At 40.4% G+C, this 25403-nt stretch overlaps 1 protein-coding gene across 2 annotated transcripts in view; it reads left to right on the plus strand.

The window, feature by feature from the left end:
- Positions 1–364: 364 nt before the first annotated feature.
- peak1 (pseudopodium-enriched atypical kinase 1) overlaps positions 365–25403 on the plus strand; it is a 247211-nt gene continuing 222172 nt past the window's right edge. For both annotated transcript variants that reach the window (XM_046357731.1, XM_046357736.1), the window contains exons 1-2: positions 365–541; positions 691–774. The gene's annotated coding sequence lies outside the window, so the exon portion shown is untranslated. The remainder of the gene's footprint in view (positions 542–690; positions 775–25403) is intronic.

Genomic DNA, 25403 nt, shown 5'->3' on the forward strand with positions numbered 1-25403 from the left:
CGACCCATGAAATGATACCATTTACAGATTCTACAGACCCTACTGACTACTCCCAACCCAACTCTTACATCGGCACGAAGAATCGTTTTTTCACTATCAGCCCAATATTGTCCACATACCAGTCTGAACATTTGTATTTTTTAATAGTGGCCTTAAAATAATGTTTTTAAAACATATGTAAAGCCTTTTTACCATAAATGTTTTATTGCATTTGCTTATAAGCACAAAACAATCGAAATAGATACAAATGTTATCTTTTGAATGAGTTTTCCACCATACAATGTTTTTGAAATGGGGGCTTTTATTTTGAAGGTTTCCTCATTACCGTATCCGAGTGACGTCATATTTAGTGCCGCTAGCAGAATCGTAGCAGGCAGAGGAGTGAAAGATTAGTCTACGCAGAAGCATTGACAGAATTGTTCAAATACCGAAGGGTCATTTTTTAAAAAGTTTTTTTGTCCCCGCACTCGACAGCAACATACGAGCGGATTATGATTGTCAAGATCTCGAAGAAGCGTGAGAGAAGATAAAGGACCTAACGGTATAAATTTGAAGTGTTTTCCGAATAGAAACGGCCAAAAGTATCGTATCTGCTTTAAAGTTCCTGTGTTGGCAGGGACGAAAATATATGCAATGTCTTTTTGGGACAGGATTTTCTGACATTTATCATAAAACATATTTTATTTACAGTTGATCCTTGGATAAAGGCATATCACCCAGTAGTCGCCTACCTAACTACCAACGGGAAAAGTTGACTCGTCCGTGCTACTGCAGGTAATTAAGTGATAAAACATTACCTGCTCATTCATTGCGTGGTTACTGTAACGTTGGCACAGTTGGGTCACTATGGGACTCTGTAGAGCATTTACAAAAATGAGGCACTTCAATTATTATAAGTAGTGCATCAATGTAGCAGTTGTCAAATCATGTTTTGCTGACAACTTTGTTTAAATGGCTGTTTGGAGCTCGTCTGGACTGTTGCCCATGACTTTTGCACAAGGAGTCACACATTTGTCGTTAGTGTAGACTAATGTCGCGTTTAAAACAACTGGGAATTTAGTGATCTTCAGGTCGGAATTGGAATTCTGAGTTGGATTTAGCGTTCAAATCGATTTTTGCCAGTCTGAACTAGTTGTCACCTGAGTTCCTAGTTGTATGGACGCTGGGAAGTCGGAGATTTCCGAGTTCCCAGTTGTGTTGAACGCGGCATAACAGTGAAAAGCTTACTTACGGCCCTTCCCAAGAACGCAGAAAGAAAGAAAATTTAGAAATAATATCAAAGTAAAAACATGTAATGATTAATACACAATGAGTAACGATTACATGCTCTATACACTGGGTACCAGTGGCGAGTCTGCACAGGGGTACGAGGTAATTGAGGTAGATATGTACATATAACTAATATATAATAATAATAATATATGCCATTTAGCAGACGCTTTTATCCAAAGCGACTTACAGTCATGTGTGCATACATTCTATGTATGGGTGGTCCTGGGGTCCTCAGTGCCTTGTGGTCGGTCTGATGCCAAGCAGTTGCCATACCAAGCGGTGATGCAGCCAGTCAAGATGGTCATTATGGTGTAGCAGTAGAACTTTGTGGATCTGATTGTCCATGCCAAATATTTTCAGCCTCCTCAGGGGGAAGAGGCGTTGTTGTGCACTCTTCACCACTGAATTGGTGTTTGTGAACCATGATAAATCCTCAGTGATGTGGACACAGAGGAACATGAAGCTCTCGACCCGCTACACTTACAGCCCCGTCGATGTGAATGGGGGCATGCTCTGCCCCCCGTTGTCTGTAGTTCACAATCAGCTTCTTTGTCTTGCTGACATTGAGAGAGAGCCAGGTCTCGGACCTACTCACTATAGGCTGTCTCATAGTCGTTGCTGATCAGACCTGCCACCATTGTTTTATCTGCAAACTTTATGATGGCCTTAGAGTCGTGTTTGGCCACGCAGTCGTGTGTGAACAGGGAGTACAGGAGGGGACTAAGCACAGACCCCTGAGGGGCCCCCGTGTTGATGGTCAGATTGGTGGATGTGTTGCTGCCTTCCCTTACCACCAGGGGGCGGCCCGTCAGGAAGTCCAGGAACCAGTTGCAGAGGAAGGTGTTTTGTCCCAGGGTCCTTAGCTTAGTGATGAGCTTGGAAGGCACTATGGTGTTGAACGCTAAGCTGTAGTCAATGAACAGCATTCTCACATAGGTGTTCCTCTTGTCCAGGTGGGAGAGGGCAGTGTGGAGTGCAATAGAGATTGTGTCATCTGTGGATCTGTTGGGGCATTATTGGAATGGGTCCATGGCGTATGGGATGATGGTGTTGATGTGAGCCACGCCTTTCAAAGCATTTCATGGCTACAAATGTGAGTGCTTCAGGACGATAGTCATTTAGATGGGTTTAAGCTGTATTGGAGTACTGAGAACTAAATACCCTACCAAAATTAAGTTACTTTTTCTGTTAGTGAGGGGGATCGTCTTCTGATCCAGAGAGGGTGTAGGTGACTGTCAAATTCCCTCCCTTGTCTGATGGATGATTATATGTGTCTGTTTTTGTTTACACAAGTGACTCAGCATTTTTATGATTGCCATTCATGAGTTGAGACTGTCCACAATGGCAGGCAGTTAACTTTGTTACTTCCTCACTTGTTACAGTGAATGCTAGGAGGTACAGTGAGATGGGAAATTTCAAATTAAGGTTGATGATACCAGCCCACCAGTATGTGTCAAAAATCCTTTCTGCCCTTGCCTTTGACATCTTGGATTGATTCCCAGCTTGGGAAAACATACAGCACCTAATATCCTTTAGTGTCAACAATATACTTTGTTTTATTAAAAAAAAAAAAAATTCTCCTTTATTTAACCAGGTAGGCTCGTTGAGAACAAAGTTCTCATTTGCAACTGCGACCTGGCCAAGATAAAGCATAGCAATTCGACACATTCAACAACAGACGTACACATGGAATAAACAAAACATAGTCAATAATACAGTAAACAAAGGAAAACAAAAAGTCTATATGCAGTGTGTGCAAATGAGGTAAGATTTAGGCAATATGAGGGGGTTTAGGCAATAAATAGGCCATGGTGGCAAAGTAATTACAATATAGCAATTAAACACTGGAATGGTAGATGTGCAGAAGATGAGTGTGCAAGTAGAGATACTGGGGTGCAAAGGAGCAAGATAAATAAATACTGTATGGGGATGAGGTAGGTAGATAGATGGGCTGTTTATAGATGGGCTATGTACAGGTGCAATGATCTGTGAGCTGCTCTGACAGCTGGTGCTTAAAGCTAGTGAGCGAGATATGAGTCTCCAGCTTCAGAGATTTTTGCAGTTCATTCCAGTCATTGGCAGCAGAGAACTGGAAGGAAAGACGACCAAAGGAGGAATTGGCTTTGGGAGTGACCAGTGAGATATACCTGCTGGAGCATGTGCTACGCGTGGGTGCTTCTATGGTGATCAGTAAGCTGAGATGAGGCGGGGCTTTACCTAGCAGAGACTTGTAGATAACCTGTAGCCAGTGGGTTTGGCAACGAGTATGAAGCGAGGGACAACCAACGAGAGCGTACAGGTCGCAATGGTGGGTAGTGTATGGGGCTTTGGTGGCAAAACGGATGGCACTGTGATAGACTGCATCCAGTTTGTTGAGTAGAGTGTTGTAGGCTATTTTATAGATGACATCACTGAAGTCGAGGATCGGTGGGTGGTCAGTTTTATGAGGGTGTAGGAAGCCAATTCTAGATTTAATTTTGGATTGGAGATGCTTAATGAAAGTCTGGAAGGAGTGTTTACAGTCTAACCAGACACCTAGGTATTTATAGTTGTCCACGTATTCTAAGTCCGAGCCGTCCAGAGTAGTGATGCTGGACGGGCGAGCAGTGATCGGTAGCATACATTTAGTTTTACTTGCATTTAAGAGCAGTTGGAGGCCATGGATGGAGAGTTGTATGGCATTGAAGCTTGTCTGGAGGTTAGTTAACACAGTGTCCAAAGAGGGGCCAGAAGTATACTGAATGGTGTCGTCTGCGTCGAGGTGTACCAGAGAATCACCAGCAGCAAGAGCAACATCATTGATGTATACAGAGAAAGAGTCGGCCCGAGAAATGAACCCTGTGACACCCCATAGAGACTGCCAGAGGTCCGGACAACAGGCCCTCCGATTTGGCACACTGAACTATATTAGAGAAGTAGTTGGTAAACCAGGCGAGGCAATCCTTTGAGAAACCAAGGCTGTCGAGTCTGCCAATAAGAATGTGGTGAATGACCGAGTCGAAAGACTTGGCCATGTCGATGAATACAGCTGCACAGTATTGTCTCTTATTGATGTCGTTTAGGACCTTGAGCGTGGCTGAGGTGCACCCACGACCAGCTCTGAAACCAGATTGCATAGCGGAGAAGGTACATTGTACAAGCCAGGTCAAAACTGACCAGTCCATTAATGATATTTTCAGTCAAAATTCACAAGCCTCACTGACCGTCCATGACTGAATGGGTCACAGATTTTTATTTTTAGAAAGTTGAATTGCTTGGAATACTTCTCAGATGTCACCTTGGACATGGGCATTCTGTTTGCTCTTTCCCTTTCACTTTTCATATCATAAATATTTTATATGGTGGTTGGTTGATAGTAGATTTACACCTACACTGTTCCCCAGAGGTATCTAAAAACTTCTGTTGAACTGCATTTTTTTCTCTCCAAATTAATCAAATTCAGCATGGCATTAGTGATGGGGGATAAAATCAATACAATTACAAATTGGGATATCTTTTTTATTTATTATTATTATTTTTTTTACAATGTATCGAAATGACAATATCGCAATATTATTTTGCGCTAGTTGGCTGTACCTGCAAAAAAACTCTAGTATTTTTTCCTTCATAGCTTGTTCTTGATCTTATTTTAAAATAGGGAGCCAATTTAGTTTTCAGCACTTTTATTTCCATGACTGATCATAACTCGTTTTCCCATGGTTCTCATATTGTCCCTCTGCAGCAGGTGAGCAATATGTTTGGACCATGGAATAGCAATAAAATCACAGTATTGAATCACAATACATAGAATTGTGTAAATCGGAATACATATCGTATCGGCACGTAAGTACTGCGATAATATTGTATCTTGAGGTCCCCGGCAATTCCCAGCGCTGCATAGCATGTGTGTGGTAGTTTGCCAGAGAGATGACTCAGAACTTGACCTGACCTGAGAGTCTTTATTTGGTCGTGTTTCAGAGAGACACTCACCTCTTATTCATTTTGGGGAGGATTGGGAGAGGGGTGTGGGGGGACAGCCAAGCACAAGCGTACTTGTAAAGGAAATGTCATGTGACACCCTGGCCTTTGAACACTTCCCTTTCCCTCAGCCGGCCGGAAGAGCTAGCAGGGGAACAGGTGTGACCCAGCTTTAGCCTGCCTGGGAAACACCACACAACATAATCTACTGCAGCAGACTAACAGGAAACTGAAGGAGCCAATTGCAGACAGTAGATGTTGTTCTTTATCTTGAATTTAAACTTTGTTTCTTGTTTTATCAAACCAGTTGGCTGTTTACTAAACTGAGTTTTATTCAGTTAATCCATTGTCTGAACTCTAACATTGTGGCATGATTAGAGTAGATAGTTCAATTGTCTCACGTACAGGGTTACAGATGTACAGTGAGCCCCAAAAGTATTGGGACAACAGTGACACATTTAGTAGTTTTGGCTCTTATACAATGACTAAGGTTAAAAGTTAGACTGTCAGCTTTAATTTGAGGTTATTTTCATCCATATCTGGTCAACTGTTTATAAATTACAGCACCTTTTGTACAAAGCCCTCCCATTCTACGGGGGACAAATATCATATCCCCCCCCCATATTGCTAATCTCCTGTTAGTGTCATAGTGAGAAGTTAGCATGTCTTGGGGTATGATATTTGTGCGTCTGTAATAGAGGTCGACCGATTATGATTTTTCAATATCGATACCGATTATTGGAGGACCAAAAAAGCCGATACTGATTAATCTGCCATTTTTATTTTATTTCTAATAATGACAATTACAACAATACTGAATTAATACTTATATTATTTTTTAAATATTAAACATAAATAAAATCAATTTAGCCTCAAATAAATAAAGAAACATGTTCAATTTGGTTTAAATAATGCAAAAAAAAGTGTTGGAGATTAAAGTAATATGTGCCATGTAAAAAAGCTAACGTTTAAATTCCTTGCTCAGAACATGAGAACATATGAAAGTTGGTGGTTCCTTTTAACATGAGACTTCAATATTCCAGGGTAAGAAGTTTTAGGTTGTAGTTAATATAGTATTTATAGGACTATTTCTCTCTATACCATTTGTATTTCATATACCTTTGACTATTGGATGTTCTTATAGGCACTATAGAATTGCCAGTGTAACAGTATAGCTTTCCTCCCCCTCCTTGTCCCTACCTGGGCTCGAACCAGGAACACATAGACAACAGCCACACTCAAAGCATCGTTACCCATAGCTCCACAAAAGCCGCTGCCCTAGCAGCGCAAGGGGAATAACTACTCCAAATCTAAAAGCGAGTGACGTTTGAAACAGTATTAGCGCACACCCAGCTAACTAGCTAGCCATTTCACATTGGTTACACCAGCCATTAGGCTGATAGGCTTGAAGTCATAAACAGCGCTCTGCTGGCAGAGCTGCTGGCAAAACGCACGAAAGTGCTGTTTGAATGAATGATTATGGGCCTGCTGCTGCTCAGTCAGACTGCTCTATCAAATCAGACTTAATTAAAACTTAATAACACACAGAAATACGAGCCTTTGGCCATTAATATGATCGAATCCGGAAACTATCATTTCGAAAACAAAATGTTTATTATTTCAGTGAAATACGGAACCGTTCGGTATTTTATCTAACGGGCGGTATCCCGAAGTCTAAATATTCTTGTAACATTGCACAACCTTCAATGTATGTCATAATTATGTAATGAGCCAAGCAGCCCAAACTGTTGCATATACCCGGACTCTGCGTGCAATGAACGCAAGAGAAATTACCCAATTTCACCTGGTTAATATTGCCTGCTAAACTGGATCAGTACTTATTATGATTGTTTTTTATAAGATCAGTTTAATGCTAGCTAGCAATTTACCTTGGCCTCTACTACATTCGCGTAACAGGCAGGCTACTCGTGGAGTGCAATGGTTAGAGCATTGGACCAGTTAACTGTGCGGTTGCAAGATTGGAAAACCCCTGATCTGACAAGGTGAACATCTGTTGTTCTGCCCCTGAACAAGGCAGTTAACCCACAGTTCCTAGGCAGTCATTGAAAATAAGAATGTGTTCTTAACTGACTTGCCTAGTTAAATAAAAGGTATAAAAAATAAAAAAAATAAACATTTTAAAAATTTAAAAAAGAATCGGAAATCGGCGCCCAAAAGTACCGATTTCCGATTGTTATGAAAACTTGAAATCGGCCCTAATTAATCGCCCATTCCGATTAATCGGTCGACCTCTAGTCTGTAACGTTCTTACTCATCATTATTCACAATTCATTCAGGACTATCCGTAATCATGGCAGCATCCACATGAATGTAACAGTGTTTAGAAACATTATATTCTGATTTACAATAAAAGTGACTCCAAATCGATATACAGCATTATTTACCTTTGGTTTCTATTGGGCACAACATAATGTGAAACACAACCAAAACATACAAAAAATGCATCCAACAAGTTTGTAGAGTCACAAGCTTGATGTAATCATTGTGTGCTAGGAATATGGGACCAAATACAATACTTTTGACTTCTTTAATAGGCACAAGTGAATTTGTCACTAAAAACTGCTGTAATTTCTAAATGGTTCACCCGATGTGGATGAAAATACCATCCAATTAAAACTGACAGTCTGCACTTTAACCTCAGTCATTGTATCATTTCAAATCCAAAACAAAACAACATGTCACTGTCTCAATACTTTTGGAGCTCACTGTAATTACAGAGTATAGTGAAATTCTTGCGCTTCAACATTACAGGACAAATGGAAATAAGACCGGTGGAGCAGGGGGGGATTGGAGTAGGTAGCTGACTAGTGGTGGCTATTTATCATGCTAAATGTCCACTAGGGTGGAGGCAGGGTGAAATGTCAGTTGGTGGGGGGGTTAGGAGGGGACAAGGGGAGTAGGTAGCTGACTAGTGGTGGCTATTCATCATGCTAAATGTCCACTGGGGTGGAGGCAGGGTGAAATGTGCAGTTGGTGGGGGATTAGGAGGGGACAAGGGGAGTATGTAGCTGACTAGTGGTGGCTATTCATCATGCTAAATGTCCACTGGGGTGGAGGCAGGGTGAAATGTCAGTTGGTGGGGGGTTAGGAGGGGACAAGGGGAGTAGGTAGCTGACTAGTGGTGGCTATTCATTATGCTAAATGTCCACTGGGGTGGAGGCAGGGTGAAATGTCAGTTGGTGGGGGGTTAGGAGGGGACAAGGGGAGTAGGTAGCTGACTAGTGGTGGCTATTCATCATGCTAAATGTCCACTGGGGTGGAGGCAGGGTGACATGTCAGTTGGTGGGGGATTAGGAGGGGACAAGGGGAGTAGGTAGCTGACTAGTGGTGGCTATTCATCATGCTAAATGTCCACTGGGGTGGAGGCAGGGTGAAATGTCAGTTGGTGGGGGATTAGGAGGGGACAACGGGAGTAGGTAGCTGACTAGTGGTGGTTAATTAGCAGCCTGATGATCTGGGGGGTTAGAAGCTATTTGCCAAGAACTGCAAAGCTGCTTGTGTTTTTCACGCTCAAGAATGGTCCACCACCCAAAGGACATCCAGCCAATTTGACACAACTATGGGAAGCATTGGAGTCAACATTGGCCAGCATCCCTGTGGAACACTTTCGATACCTTGTAGAGTCCATGCCCACAATTGAGGCTGTTCTGAGGGCAAAAGTGGGCTCATCTCAATATTTGGAAGGTGTTCCTAATGTTTTGTACATTTTGTGTTTGTTTGATCTAGCTAGGGGTGTGCAAACCCAGATGACGCTGGGCCAATTGTGCACCGCATGGAAATGTAGTCTTTATTTACCCTACAGAGTGTGGGCTTTCGTAGGCTATTTTTCAAATTTTGATCATACGTTGCTAAATTCAGTAAGGCCGCAAGGTAATAATGAATTTATCCACAAACCATAAATGATCTGCTATTAGTAAAAAAGACTTGAGGTTCTTTGAAATGAATTCCTTTGGTGGACTGCACGGCCATTTGAGCCGCGACTTGCATTACTGAAACAGGTGCGTCTTTCTTGTCATTGTTCACCGTTTACTCCAGTTTCAACGGTGTTATTCCCTTTTCAATGTTGAGACATACAATTTAAAGCATTAGAAAGTTAACATTATTCCATTTTTAACCAGAAGATGCCCATATTTGGCACATTTTCTTTTGCTTAAACTTGGTGAGTAAGCTTTTGTTGAACATGAAACAAAGTATGCCCCTAGACTGATGAATTTGGGGGCTCCCGAGGGGCGCAGCATTCTAAGGCACTGCATCTCGGTGCTAGAGGCAATTCTACAGACACCCTGGTTCGATTCCAGGCTGTATCACAAGCAGCCGTGAATAGGAGTCCCATAGGGCGGTGCACAATTGGCTCAGCGTCATCTGGGTTTGACCGGTGTAGGCAGTCATTGTAAATAAGAATTTGTTCTTAACTGACTTGTCTAGTTAAGTAAAGGTTCAAAAAGAAAATGAATGCACTAAGTAAGTCGCTCTGGATAAGAGGGTCTGATAAATGATACTTTTAAAATGTAAGTAATGTTATTTGCCTTCAATTAAAACAATGTTTTTGTTGCATATTTCAGTCTGGAACCTGCCTAGGTTTACGGGGAGTAAATGGCACACTATAGCAGTTCACAAAAAGCCTAAAATAGATGAGACTCCTATTATTCCAGAACTGCATCTTACATCTGATGGTTGGAAAACATTTCCCTACTTTTATCAACCAGTCTATTTTGAATTTGGGATAAAGCTGCAATCATTTGGCAAGCAATGCAGCTTTTCTACAATTTTTTTTTTAGCTTTTCTACAATTTCCGCCAATCAAAACACCTAAAAATAACCCATGGTATCAAGAACAAGATGAAACGAGGCTCTTATGATTCTCCAAATGGCAGTTTCTTGTCATTCTTGCTAGCAATCTGGCCATCCAGAATCACAACACACTGACTTCTGCTCCATTAAAGTGCACATATCGTTTTCTATCTATATGTGTGGTCTCATTTGAAATAGGTGGAGATTCAAGTGACAAATCTTTCCCAAAAAAATCAGTTCAATATGATTAGAATATAGTTAACTACAGTGGCTGTAAAATATATTGAACAAAAATATAAATGCAACACTTTCAACAATGTTCTTCTCCAACACTTTGTTTTTGCATTATTTAAACCAAATTGAACATGTTTCTTTATTTATTTGAGGCTAAATGTATTTTTATTGATGTATTATATTAAGTTAAAATAAGTGTTCATTCAGTGTTGTAATTGTCATTATTACCAATAAATTAAAAAATGTATTTAAAGATTAATCGATATAGTCTTTTTTTGGTCCTCCAATAATCGGTATCGGTATCTAGTCCCAAGCTTGTAGCGTCATACCCAAGAAGAGTCGAGGCTGTAATTTCTACCAAAGTTGCTTCAAGTACCGAGTAAAGGGTCTGAATATTTATGTAAATGTGATATTTCAGTTTTGTTTACTTAGATAATTTTGGTAAAATTTCAAATCCTGTTTTATTTTTTATAATTATTTTTGCTTTATCAAATTTTATTGCTCACATACACATGGTTAGTAGATGTTAATGCGAGTGTAGCGAAATGCTTGTACTCCTAGTTCCGACAGGGCGGAAATATCTAACAATTTCCCAACAACTGCCTAATTCACACACATCTAAATGGGAATATGTACATGTAATACATGTACAATATATGGATGAACGATGGCTGAGTGGCATTGGCAAGGTGCAATAAATGATAAAAAATACAGTATATTCATATATGAGTAACATAAGATATGTAAACATTATTGAAGTGCATTATTTAAAGTGGCATTGTTTTAAAGTGACTAGTGATCCATTTATTAAAGTAGCCAGTCATTGGGTCTCAATCTAGACAGCAGCCTCTGAGTAAGTGATTGTTGTTGTAGCAGTCTGATGGCCTTCAGTCTCTCGGTCCCAGCTTTGATGCATCTGTACTGACCTCGCCTTCTGTATTGTAGCGATGTGAACAGGCACTGGCTTAGGTGGTTGTTGTCCTTGATGATCTTTTTGGCCTTCCTGTGACATCGGTTGCTGTAGCTGTCATGGAGGGCAGGTAGTTTGTCCCCGGTGATGCGTTGTGCAGACCGCACCACCCTCTGGAGAGTCTTGCGGTTGAGGGCGGTGCAGTTGCCGTGCCAGGCTGTGATACATCCCGACAGGATGCTCTCGATTGTGCATCTGTAGAAGTTTGTCAGGGTTTTGGGTGACGAGACAAATTTTCTTCAGCCTCCTGAGGTTGAAGAGGTGCTGCTGCACCTTCTTCACCACACGGTCTGTGTGGGTGGACCAATTCAAATTTGTCTGTGACGTGTACACTGAGGAACTTAACTTTCCACCTTCTCCACTGCTGTTCCTTCCTTGTGGATTGGGGGGTGCTCCCTCTGCTGTTTCCTGAAGCCCATGATCATCACCTTTGTTTTGTTGAGGTTGAGTGAGAGGTTGTTTTCCTGACACCACACTCCAAGTGCCTTTCTCACCTCCTCCTCCTGAGTCTCTAGATGGCGCCGACCGTGATGGTCGCCCCGCTTCGAGTCCATAGGAAACTATGCAGTTTTTAGTTTTTTAAATTTATTTCTTAAATTGTTACCCCAGGAAATCTTAAGTCTTATTAAAAACAGCCGGGAAGAACTATTGGATATAAGAGCGACGTCAACTTACCAACATTACGACTAGGAATACAACTTTCCAGAAGCGGATCCTCAGTTTGGACCACCACCTAGGACAATGGATCTAATCCCAGAAGCTGACGCAAAACAACGGCACTGCAGATGGAGCGGCCTCCACGTAAGGCTAAGTAGACGCGCACATTGCCCACCGCTCCTGAGTATACTACTCACCAATGTCCCGTCTCTTGACAACAAGGTAGATGAAATTCAAGCAAGGGTTGCCTTCCAGAGACATCAGAGATTGTAGCATTCTCTGTTTCACGGAAAAATGGCACAAGATAAATAAAGGACAAAACGCACATCATAACAAGAGACCACACTACATAAGTAGAGACATAACACAACATAACAGCAAAACATTACAACACAGCATGGTAGCAACAGCGAACTGAAAAAAGGAGCGACCCAGGGATGTGTGTGCTTTGGGGACCTTTTAACAACATGTGACTGACAGAACTGGTGTTGTATGTGGAGAATGAGGGCTGCAGTAGATCTCTCAGATGTGGGGGAGTGGGTCTTGTGAAGGTATACAGCGATGACCAGTTTACAGAGGAGTGTAGAATGCAGTGATGTGTCCTATAAGGAGCATTGGTGGAAAATCTGATGGCCGAATGGTATAGAACGTCTAGCCGCTCGAGAGCACCATTACCTGCCGATCTTTAAATTATGTGTCCGAAATCTAGCATGGGTAGGATGGTCATCTGAATCAGGGTTAGTTTGTCAGCTGGGGTGAAAGAGGAGCGTTTACGATAGAGGGAACCAAGTTTAGATTTAACTTTAGCCTGCAGCTTTGATATGTGCTGGGAAAAGGACTCACAAGTACTTGAATGAGGTGACTACCTCAAGCTCTGAACCCTCAGTGGCAGTAAGAACACCTGTGGGAAGAGCGGCATTTTTCTTACCAAACCACATTACCTTTTTGTTTTGGAGGTGTTCAGAACAAGGTTCAGGGTAAGGGTGCCCAAGCTTTCTAAGAAAGCTTTGTTGTAGAGCATTTAACACAAAATCCAGGGAGTGGCCAGCTCTGTATAAGACTGTATCATCTACATATAAATGGATAAGAGAGCTTCCTAATGCCTGATCTATGTTGTTGATGTAAATTGAGAAGAGCGTTGGGCCTAGGATTGAGCCTTGGGGTACTCCCTTGGTGACAGGCAGGAGATGAGCTTTAAAGTTAGAATTTGTATAGACCTAAATGTATAAAAAAATCTTTCTCTTTCTGGTGCTCCTTGCATTATGTTTGGTGCGTAAGTTGGGAGCTGTGTGGGTATTTTTGGTTGAGAAAGTGTTTTTTGTTTATAAGGGGGAGACGGACAGTGGGGGACGGATGGAGAGTGTTTGTCTGTGTTAATTGAAGAGAATGCTTCATGCAGTGTTTTCCCTTTATTGCCACAATGACATGCAGATCAGTATGCATGTACTGTATATTCCTTCCTCACATTCCTCAAGCCGAATCACAGGTAGGCCTTTGCAAATATATGCAAATTAGCCGCTCTATAATATTATATTATATTAAATTCAAGACGTTTTTTAAAGTGAGTAAAAGTGTGAATATCAGTGATTGGCATTTTGTGTAGTAAATGTGCATAACTCTTATAAATGGTAACAAGTGTCCAGGGGATGGGTCGAACAGGACACTAGGCCTCTGAATTTTTCCCCCTGTGGTGTCTCGATACTACTCGGCATTGTGTTACTTGGCCTGGTAGCGTGACAACACTAATCACTGATGCATTTGTTCATGTCTTATAATTAACACTGGAAAATACATTTTATAACAAATTCAATTATTTATTTGATATCCTATTGAGTTCAATACATGCTTTTGTATTGTTGAATGCTGTTTTAATGTCTGGATGCTTATATTTCAGAAATTTTGTGCACAAAGTTGTTTACATTCCTTTTAGTGAGCATTACTCCTTTGCCAAGATATTCAATCCACCTGACAGGTGTGGCATATCCAGAAGCTGATTAAACAGCATGATCATTACACAGGTGCACCTTGTGCTGGGGACAATAAAAGGCCAGTCTAAAATGTGCATTTTTGTCACACAAAACAATGCCACAGATGTCTAAAGTTTTGAGGGAGTGTACAATTGGCATGCTGACTGCAACAATGTCCACCAGAGCTGTTTCCAGGGAATGTAATGTTCATTCCTCTACCACAACATCGTTTTAGAGAATTTGGCAGTACATCCAACCGGCCTCATAACTGCAGACCACGTGTAACCACGCCAGCCCAGGATATCCACATCCGACTACTTCACCTGCAGGATTGTCTGAGACCAGCCACCCAGACAGGCGATGGAAATTGTGAGTACTTCTGTCTGTAATAAAGCCCTTTTGTGGGGAAAAACTCATTCTGATTGGCTGGGCCTGGGTCCCCAGTGGTTGGGCCTGGCTCACAAGTGAGTGGGCCTATGCCCTCCCAGACACACCCATGGCTGCGCCCCTGCCCAGTCATGTGAAATCCATAGATTAGGGCCTAATGAATTTATTTTAATTCACTGATTTCCTTATATGAACTGTAACTCAGTAAAAATAATTTAAATTGTTGAATGTTGCATTTATATTTTTGCTCAATATATAATATTTACGTAAAAACACATTGTATGTGGACATGTTTCTTATTACTGTGACACTGACAAGTTCTTGTAAAACCCATGATTCATCATCTAGAGCAGTGGTCCCCAACTCCAGTGCTCGAACCCCAAAAGTACACATTTTTAGCCTAGGACAAGCACACCTGATTCAACTTTTCAAATATTCATCATGCCCTGTTGGGAACCATTGATCTAGAGTAGTAGTCATTGGATGAGCACAAGTTTAATTTATTCACTTATACACTGTCTAAAGAATGAGGATCTTTTTCTCAAACACCCCCATTACCACACTTGAACTTTTCATTACCGAAATGACTTAAAACGTTCAAATTGGGAGAAACTCAGAGAACCATTACTGTACCAACATGGAGGCATGAATGGGCTTTAGTGATGTGATGAATTGTTTGCTGACTAATAATGTCAGTCTCCTATTCCTTGCAGATTGATCTAAGGGCCTCTCATTACCAAAACACACATCTCATTACTGCAGCATTTTTACATCTGTTTTGGTAATGATAATAAGCCAATGGGTGTGCTATGCTGGTAACTTTAATCACTTATTAGGACCGCTGTTTACACCTACTGTAAAACATCTGTTATTTGATTAAGTATAGTTTTCCAAGAAATACTGGGTGCACTTAGCTATACTGATGTTTGATATCCCAGGACAGGGTTTGGTCCATATCCCACTTATGGGCAAATGGCATAACATGATATGCCTAAGGAATCCCATTTAAATGTATAAATGCATCTAAAATACATTAAAACCCACACACATCCACGTCCTAATACACCAATATAACCTCTAAAGATGTTGGGGAAGTCACTTAGAACCACACATCTCCATGTCCTACTACACCAATATAACCTCTAAAGATGTTGGGGAAGTCACTTAGAACCACACATTTCCATGTCCTAATACACCAATATAACCTCTAAAGATGTTGGGGAAGTCACTTAGAACCACACATCTCCATGTCCTAATACACCAATATAACCTCTAAAGATGTTGGGGAAGTCACTTAGAACCACACATATCCACATCCAAATACACCAATATAACCTATAAAGACATTGGGGAAGTAACTTTTTCTAAAAAATGTCATTTTGTAATGCATAAGTCCGCTTTTGAAAACACATGCAATTAATTACAATACTTATGCCAAAATGAGGTATTTTTACCCATCAACCCATCTACTGTTTTCTGTAGGGCAACTAAGTATTTTGTTGGCAACAGGACATTTTCAGTCAGGTACCACGGTGCAATGGACTGATGCGTGTTTCACCTGAACTGCTATTGCGTCACATAATGTTTCCTTTCATTGGAAACTAACCCCAGCAGCCTAAGGCTTTGGATACACAACGTCAAACACGACCTGCCAATACTCTGGGAAAGTCTCAAGATTAATCCAGTTTCCTGTTTAATTTAGGCCAACACCCTTCGGGAGGAATTCCACAGCTCTTAATCTAATAACCAGTATTGGATACCTCACGTGTCTGAGATTAAAGTCAAAACTATTTATGAATTCATTAGGCTTGTAACACAGATTACATGCAGAAAGGCATGCAAAAGTGAAGGCTCCTCCTCAGAGGAAGGGGAGGATCATCCTCAGTGAATTTCATAAAAATGTGAAACATTTTTAAAAGTGATCCGTTTTAGAGTAAATTATGCCAAATATACTCATGTCAACAGATAATTGATTGAAACACACTGCTTAGCAAACATGTTAATAGTTAGCTTAATTTCAGTTTGTGACTAAACAAGCAAGTATAGTGTAGAGAATCATTGTACCTTCTAAACTGCTGTGAAATATCTTTTCAATGGCCAAAACTATTGTATTTTCAGCTGTTTGAAGCTGTTGTACAAAACCAAAAGTAAAAAATGCAAAGATGAAACATAATGGGAAGCATAGAAATAGCCCACAGAACAGATCTACCATTTCTTAGACTTGCTTTCAACGATGACATATCTATAACACACATTTCTATGTGAATTTGGTTGGGTTGCTCAAAAAGTTATGTTGCAGCTAGCTAGCAAATGCATCTAGCAAGTTTAGTGTACTCAAACACCTGGCTCAAACAGAGAGGGATGCTATGTTAGCCAGCTGGCTATGGCTATCCATCATTGGAACTCTTCCAAGTCGGTCAGCTTTACATTTTTCTTTATTGCCACTGTGGCCTCCCGGTGTAACTGCTAAACTGCTTGCTGTATGCTGTACTGCCTGATTGTAGCGGGTTTACTAACACGTTAGTAATTGTAGCTATATTGACTATGGCGTTAGCTAATATGGTGACAACGATGTAGGCTGTGTGGAGCGGTTAGGGCGGCAGGGTAGCCTAGTGGTTAGAGCGTTGGACTAGTAACCGGAAGGTTGCGAGTTCAAACCCCCGAGCTGACAAGGTACAAATCTGTCGTTCTGCCCCTGAACAGGCAGTTAACCCACAGTTCCCAGGCCGTCATTGAAAATAAGAATTTGTTCTTAACTGACTTGCCTGGTTAAATAAAGGTACAATTAAAAAAAATTCTAATGAGCCGTTATGGTATGAAAGTTTGGCTTGGAAAGGTTTTTTCGCGGGGTCACAGAATAAGGCGTAGATGCAAGAAGGAATTATGCAAAGAGCAAAGAGGTCATACTGTTTGTATGTGGCTGATATGCATGTGAATTGTGTTTGGTAATGATCAAGGGTCTATTCATTCCGCCAATTATGTTAAAAAAGTTGCTGAAACGGAAGCACACTGAACGAAACGGGGATAAACATACTTGAATTTGTCCTGTAGAAACTCTCGTTTGCAACTGTTTGGACTAGTGATTACACCCTAAATCAGCTAGTTGTGTGCAAGGCGGTATGTGTCATTGTCACCTTGATTAACAACAAAATATCTACCCGTGCACCTACATTGTAAACTTTCATTCGTAGGCTAGGTTGTAGCAACCTCATGATGGGTATAGGGAAAATTTGAGTATCTTGTAATAACTTAAACCAATCAATGTTACATTGAGCTGGCTGAACGGAAAATGAATGAGTCATTTCAATTTCAGCATATTGGATAAGGTCATGCTCATGAAACTAAAACAAATTTTCCTTCCTAATCTTAAAAGGCACTGACTGCCATTGGTACTCATTTCACTCAAGCGATGGAACTTTATAGGCCTAAGACACTCTACTCAACCAACTAAAAAGATACCCACCGATACCATCAAACTTTATAGGCCTTGAGAAAGCATCTGTTTGAGACTCTCTTAGCTTTATATAATTCAATAATTTCATTGCAGCACCTGACATTTCTTCATTTAATTATTTGAGCCCACTGTATCTAGATTAAGGCATTTGTTTATCCACACTGACAATTGAATCGGTGTTTAGTATCATCACATAGGCCTAGTTCCAGCTCTGCAAGTTCTTTTAGCACCTGACAGTAAAGAGAGAGATGAGGGTTGATAGATTAATCTTGATAGGTATAGCCTAAACATATCGGAATCATTGACTGCTCTCGTGCTCTGACCGATGTCCTGAGGTATTTTCCTTTGCTTTTGTGCACCTTCATTTCCAAATTCCCACTATAAAGAAGTTTCCAGTTTCATTTCAGACAGGTTTAAATATACCGCTGCGTGAAGAGTGCTGACAACCCGCTCTCTACGATCAGGCAGTACATTTCACAGCAGAGCACTGGCACCAGGCAGGGGCCCCAAGCCTGCTGTCTGTGATTGGCCTAGGTCTGACTGACTTTCTCACTGACCTTCTGACTAACTGCAGTAAAACCAGCTGCTGGTGCTCTGATTGCTGTAACAGGTAACTTCTCTTTTTTTCTTTCCTCCTTCCTCGCCATAAGTCTAGTCCAGGAAATATTCCACCGAGGAGGAAAGAATGGCCTTTGTCTTCATGTAGCTAAGGTTTTGGTTTTCATCTTGGAACAATTTCTGAAATTCCTTTGCCTCTTGAAATGCCCCATTGGGATTTGTTAGTAGCATTTGGTTAGAGAGTCAGTTTCTCATGGTCCTGCACTTGTTGTACTGATCATATTTTTTACGAGTTTGATGTTTTTAATGGCCAGAAATGAGGCAAAATGGTCCTGTATTCATAGCTCCATTTACACTTTAATATATATAGCCTTCTTGACCCTATGTATACAGTTGAAGTCGGAAGTTTACATACACTTAGGTTGGAGTCATTAAAACATGTTTTTCAACCACTCCACACATTTCTTGTTAATAAACTATAGTTTTGGCAAGTCCGTTAGATCATCTACTTTGTGCATGACACAAGTAATTTTTCCAACAATTGTTTACAGACAGATTAGTTCACTTATAATTCACTGTATCACAACTCCAGTGGGTCAGAAGTTTACATACACTAAGTTGACTGTGCCTTTAAACAGCTTGGAATATTCCAGAAAATAATGTAATGGCTTTAAAAGCTTCTGATAGGCTAATTGACATCATTTGAGTCAATTGGAGGTGTACCTTTGTATGTATTTCAAGGCCTACCTTCAAACTCAGTGCCTCTTTGCTTGACATCAAGGGAAAATCAAAATAAATCAGACCTCAGAAAAAAGATTGTAGACCTCAAAGTCTGGTTCATCCTTGGGAGCAATTTCCAAATGCCTGAAGGTACCATGTTCATCTGTGTGAAAAGTGCAACTCAATCCCAGAAAAACAGCAAAGGATCTTGTGAAGATGCTGGAGGAAACGGGTACAAAGTATCTATATCCACAGTAAAAACCAGTCCTATATCGACATAATCTGAATAGCCGCTCAGCAAGGAAGAAGCCAAAACTCCATAAAAAAGACAGACTACGGTTTGCAACTGCACATGGGGACAAAAATGGTACTTTTTGGGGAAATGTCCTCTGGTCTGATGGAACAGAGAGAACAGTTTGGCCATAAAAACCATTGATATGTTTGGAGGAAAAAGGGGATGCTTGCAAGCCGAAGGCCACCATCCTAAATGTCAAGCATGTGGGTGGCAGCATCATTTTGTGGGTGTGCTTTACTGCAAGAGGAACTGGTGCACTTCACAAAAAAGATGGCTTCATGAGGTAGGAAAATTATGTGGATATATTGAAGCAACATCCTCCAGACATCAGTCAGGAAGCATACTTCCAAGGTATTGGAGTGGCCATCACAAAGCCCTGACCTTAATCCCATGAAAAATGTGTGGGCAGAACTGAAAAAGTGTGTGCGAGCAAGGAGGCCTACGAACCTGACTCTGTTACACCAGCTCTGTCAGGAGGAATGGGCCAAAATTCACCCAACATATTGTGGGAAGCTTGTTGAAGGCTACCCGAAACGTTAGACCCAAATTAAACAATTTAAAGGCTATGCTACCAAATACTAATTGAGTGTTTATTTTTATTTTATTTTTTTATTTCACCTTTATTGAACCAGGTAGGCTAGTTGAAGTTGGTGAGGGAGATAAGTCTCCAACTTCAGCGATTTTTGCAATTCGTTCCAGTCACAGGCAGCATGTATATGTGTATGTACACTTCTGACCCACTGGGAATGTGATGAAAGAAATAAAAGCTGAAATAAATAATTCTCTCTACTGTTATTCTGACATTTCATATTCTTAAAGTAAAGTGGTGATCCTAACTGACCTACGACAGGACATTTTTACTTGGATTAAATTACAGGGATGTAATTTAAATGTATTTGGCTAAGGTGTATTTAAACTTCTGACTTCAAGTGTGTGTATATACGGACATAGATAGATATACATATATATATATATATATGCAGACATGCAGACATGCAGACATGCAGACATGCAGACATGCAGACATGCAGACATGCAGACATGCAGACATGCAGACACAGACATACATAGATATTTGTATGTGTTTTATGTTATGTTAAAGCAGCAGTATGTAACTTTTTTTGGGCGACTAGACCAAATTCACATAGAAATGTGAGTTATTGATCTATCAAATAAAAGTTTATTTGTCATGTGCACCGAATACAACAGACCTTACAGTGACCTCACAATCTAAAATTAGGCAAACTATTCACATTTTAGCATCCAGGAAATGGCGGAGAGATTTCTGCATAGTGAATCTTTTAAGATTCACCCTATTCTCCCCGAAGGGTTCTCTCTCTTGGTTCACTGTCTGCAGCTTAGTTTCCAGCTAAATGTCCAGCATGGGATGCCTTTCTTGGGGAAGGAATTAGGGAGATGTGGAAAAGAAATGCAAATTAAAAAATATATATTGGAGAGCTAATGGTGCTCTGATGAATCCCAGTTCCTGCCACACAAAGAGCTCAACAGTAATTGAAAGATTTCAGTTTAAAATATTGTCTCATTCTAATAGTGATTTGCCATTATTATACCAATGTTCCAGTGGATTTACACCTGTTTATACAATTGTGTCATTGGTCCCTTATCTGTACTACACAGAAATGCGTAATTATGGATATGAATGTCATTCTCTTCATAGTGATCTACCCTAAATGGGTACAAAAAGGTATCCTCCTTTGCATATTTTGGGTATTATTATACGCACTGGCTGTTATTTTTAACAAGCTCTGCCCCCAAACAAGACCAAATTTGGTTGGACCGGAACAAATCTGAACCAGTTAAAGACGTCTGTTTCACATGTGTGGACATCAAAGTACAGCACAGAATAGTAGAGTCGAGTTCAACTCAGTAGAGTGTATTACATTAGAATGTACTACTGCTCTACTGTATACTATAATGAACTATACTCTACTTTTCTTTACTGTAACGTACTGTGCTGTCCAAAGTTATGAACCCAACTACTACTATGATTTCCCATTGTAGCCAATTCAATTGTAGACATTTCTTTACCAATTTTTTGGGGGGTGAAATTCTGTTACCGATTGTGTAACGGAATTAAGTTTTAATCACTGAATATTAAATAACTCATTGATATTCGTAAAAATCATTATAGGGAATTGGTAAGTCTACTTGTGCTTGTTACATCTGTGAACTTTCATTATCTACCTTCATGAGATAAATGGGTATGTTGGTTTTTGGTAATGTAATTTCATGCCACAAGCCAACTTACAGAAGGCAGAGAAAAATGTCTCAAACTAAATATTTAAGTGTTCATATTAGTTGGCAAAGAGTCATTATGGTCTTTTAATGTATTTATAATACCTTTTTTAAAGACTTTCTGGTAGATATTTTTGACCAGAAATCAAAGCCTTTGCTTATTCTTAATTTTTAGGATGGAAAATGGTTGAAAAATGTATAAATGCCTTAATTTAAAAATCTAGACTCTTTAGCTTTTATTGGACACACAATCATTGTTCCTTTTACATGTGTTGTTCACTTAGGTGACTGCGGAAAGATTGGCCTAAGTTATCATAGCGATTGCACAATGCAAAGAGGGGTACTTGTGCCCATGTTTTCACCAAACCAACTTGTATACTATACAGTCTTTCGTAAGTTGGCATCTAAACATAACCTGCCACTTGCAGAGAATATCAAGAATTAGCTAAAATACTTCTGTGTATATATAGTGTACTTCTGTGTATATATAGTGTATGTGGACACCCCTTCAAAGTAGTAGATTTGGCTATTTCAGGCACACCCGGCACTAACAGGCGTGTACAATCGAGCACAGCCATGCAATCTCCATAGACGAACGTTGGCAGTAGAATGGCCTGCATTGAAGAGCTCCGTTACTTTAAACATAACACTGTCATAGGATGCTACCTTTCCAACAAGTCAGTAAACTTTCTGCCCTGCTAGAGCTGCCCTGGTCAACTGTAAGTGCTGTTATTGTGAAGTGGAAACATCTAGGAGCAACAACGGCTCTGCAGTGAAGTGGTAGGCCACACAAGCACACAGAACGGGACCGCCAAGTGTTATCCTCAGTTGCAACACTCACTACTGAGTTCCACACTGCCTTTGGAACCAAGGTCAACACAATAACTGTTTGTCGGGAGCTTCATGAAATGGGGTTCCATGGCCAAGCAGCTGCACACAAGCTTAAGATCGCCATGTGCAATTCCAAGCGTCGGTTGGAGTGGTGTAAAGCTCACCACCATTGGACTCTGGAGCAATTGAAATGCATTCTCATGAGTGATGAATCACGTTCTGGCAGTTCGGCAGACGAATCTGGGTTTGGCGGATGCCAGGAGAACGCTACCTGCCCGACTACATAGTGCCAACTGTAAAGTTTGGTGGAGGAGGAATAATGGTCCGGGGCTGTTTTTTATGGTTGGGGCCCCTTAGTTCCAGTGAAAGTAAATCTTCTGTAAAGTTACTGCATACAATGCCATTTAATTAAATTCGGTGCACTGATATTATTGGCCTTTTAACGCTATATTGGTATCGACCGATAACTCCACAGATAACTGATTAATAAAAAAAATATAGGATGAAAAAAGGGGATCTTATGCTTATCTGAACACTTGCAGCCATTCTCATGATGACATTTTTTGTCACAATGTATGAAATCAACATTTGAAGCATAGTTATTGGACAATTGCTCTTTAGGATGGCATTTATGAGAAATCGGCGTGGAAAAATTTAACTTTTTAATTTCCCTGCTGTAAACAGTATATTGGCAGTTTTTGGAATCTGTATCAGACCCCAAAAAACATTGGTCGGACTATATTTAGATGCCTCAACTATCGCGTACACTCATCTCAAGTACCCACTCACTGTGCTGTTTATGACAACTGTGCATGTGTCAGGTTTAGGTCAGACCAATCTTAACACCAGGGGAAAAACAACCTGAACCAAGGCTCAACTGAACCTGTCATTAAGCCTTCTATGGGTTTGCTTCATTCACATGGAATCACTGGATTTTTATGGAGGTTTTGTCAGCAGCAGACATTGCACAAATGTTTACCTGTGAATCGCAGCATTTGTGAAAACCCTCCATTTTAGATGAGGAATTGTCAAGTCATTTCAGCTCAATTTCACAGTTATTTTGAGATGTCCCCCCTTTCTCTTGTAGTTCCAGCTGAGTGGAATTAATTTGCAATATCATGGATTTGGGGTGTGACTCCTCTCTGGAAGGAAATGACTTAAATGTAAATGTAAATGTGTGTGGGGCGGGGGGTGTCGCTCCAATCCAGTTTACTCTTATTAATGACTGATTCTGACATTGCAAATGTGTACAACCTTCCATTGTTCAGATATCTAGGTCAACATGACTCTCTTTTCTTCCTGAAAATGACCAGTTTTTTTTCCCTCGCTCGGCTCCCATCTCGCTCTCTCTTGGTTATAGTGCCATTCTTTGCTTGCTTTTCATGCTCCGTTCACATCTTTCCCATGGGAAACTGTGTTTGAATTAATACCTTTTCAGTTTAAATATATTTTTGTGGAAGGGCAATTCCACGTTAAACGGAATTACACTTCGACACTTTAAAATGGATGCCAAACAAAAAAACATTGATTTCAAACACCATACAACTATGCAACTTTGACCAATTTACACAACATTTACTTCACTGTGCAGATGCAACGTTTGGTTATTTGGTATCGTACTTTTCTTTGCAGATGCAAGGTTTGGTTCCAGAATTATAGTAAAATCTCCCTCAGTTTTTTATGCAACCACTTTTTCCCAAAACTCTTAATCTGCTTCGTATTAAGATTCAAAGATGTCTGCAGAAGGAATGGGGTGTCAGCTATGACATGACACCTTGAGTTAGAAAAATATATATATTACAGTAGGAGAAGTGGATTTACATCCAGTAATGTAATTATGGTAACATAATTGCATCACGTTCCTGATGTGTACAGAAATGCACAAATCAAATTGTATTGGTCACATGCACATGGTTAGCAGATGTTAATGCCAGGGTAGCGAAATGCTTGTGCGCCTAGTTCCGACCATGCAGTAGTATGTAACAAGTAATCTAACAATTTCACAACAACTAAGTTATATACACACACACACACACACACACACAAGTGTAAAGGAATGAATATGTACATATAAATATATGGATGAGCGATGGCTGAACGGCATAGGCAAGATGCAGTCGATGGTATATAGAGTACAGTATATACATATGACTTGTTGGAAAGGTGGCATCCTATGACAGTGCTATATTTAAAGTAACTGAGCTCTTCAATGCGGGCCATTCTACTGCCAATGTTTGTCTATGGAGATTGCATGGCGGTGTGCTCGAATGTACATGCCTGTCAGAGACGGGTGTGCCTGAAATAGCCAAATCTACTAATTTGAAGGGGTGTCCACATACACTATATATTCAAAAGTATTTTAGCTAATTCTTGATATGCTCTGCAAGTGGCAGGTTATGTTTAGATGCCAACTTATGAAAGACTGTATAGTATACAAGTTGGTTTGGTGAAAACATGGGCACAAGTACCCCTCTTTGCATTGTGCAATCTCTTTGATAAGCATATGTGGGTTTTGGTAATTACCATGCAATGTTTCTTAACCTTACAAAACTAAATATAAATGTTAATTACTTGTTATGGTGATGTCTAAGATCCCATTTCCATATGTTTTACCAGAAATCAAAGCCTTTGCTTATTCTACATTTTTTTAATGGAAAATGGTTCAATTCATATTTGCCTTCATTTCTCAAAAACATAAACTCTTAGCTTTCATTTGACACCCAATTTGAAATGCACCTAAACACTTCACATCATGGGTCCATTTAGATGGAAATGCCTGCCTCCTTTGTCTCTTGTGTTGAAAAGACTGACTCAAAACATTTGAACCCTGCATTTGACAAGATGCCATCTAATGAAAACTGCCTTCGTCATCACACAAGCTGTCAAGGTAACTTGATCGCTAGTAGTAATTAGCCGACTTGTGTCTTGACCATGTATCCTCAGCGGTCAGAAGGTGACTTGAGATGTACATTTAACAGTATGTAGACTTAATGACGGAGGGTACAAGTGCGTAGGTGTTCACAGGTCCCTGCAT

Source organism: Oncorhynchus gorbuscha, linkage group LG01 (genome assembly GCF_021184085.1).
Source record: "Oncorhynchus gorbuscha isolate QuinsamMale2020 ecotype Even-year linkage group LG01, OgorEven_v1.0, whole genome shotgun sequence".
In the NCBI taxonomy this organism is placed as follows: Eukaryota; Metazoa; Chordata; class Actinopteri; order Salmoniformes; family Salmonidae; genus Oncorhynchus; species Oncorhynchus gorbuscha.